Here is a 411-nt window from a genome sequence, read left to right as displayed (position 1 = left end):
TTCGAGCAACATGAGAGAGGCGCCGGAGGTCCCACGGCCCGTCTCCAATTTTGCAAGAGCATTTATTGGCCATAAATCACGCCACGCAACCCATAGGTTCCCTTCGCAAATCAGACAGACGGCGTTGATAACAAGTTGATATGCGCATATGCCGTTGCAAAGGAGCGGTTGCAACTTGTCTTGCATATTTCCTGTCGACGAGCTTCCAGGTCTGCAATTTGCAACAGAGGAGATACTTGAGTGATAATTTGATATCTTGTTTGAGCATCGGATCATGATTGTCATTCTTATTGTGAAATGGATACTGGCCTGCTACTGGGCCCAGATGATTTCGAGTGAGACCCAGGTTTGGTTTGATGAGATATATACTTTCTCTCTTAAATGCAGGTGGATAATCGAGTAAGATTAGAT

Source organism: Penaeus monodon, chromosome 19, assembly GCF_015228065.2.
Source record: "Penaeus monodon isolate SGIC_2016 chromosome 19, NSTDA_Pmon_1, whole genome shotgun sequence".
NCBI lineage: Eukaryota > Metazoa > Arthropoda > Malacostraca > Decapoda > Penaeidae > Penaeus > Penaeus monodon.
The sequence above is the reverse complement of the archived record's forward strand: the minus strand, read 5'-3'. Positions refer to the sequence as shown.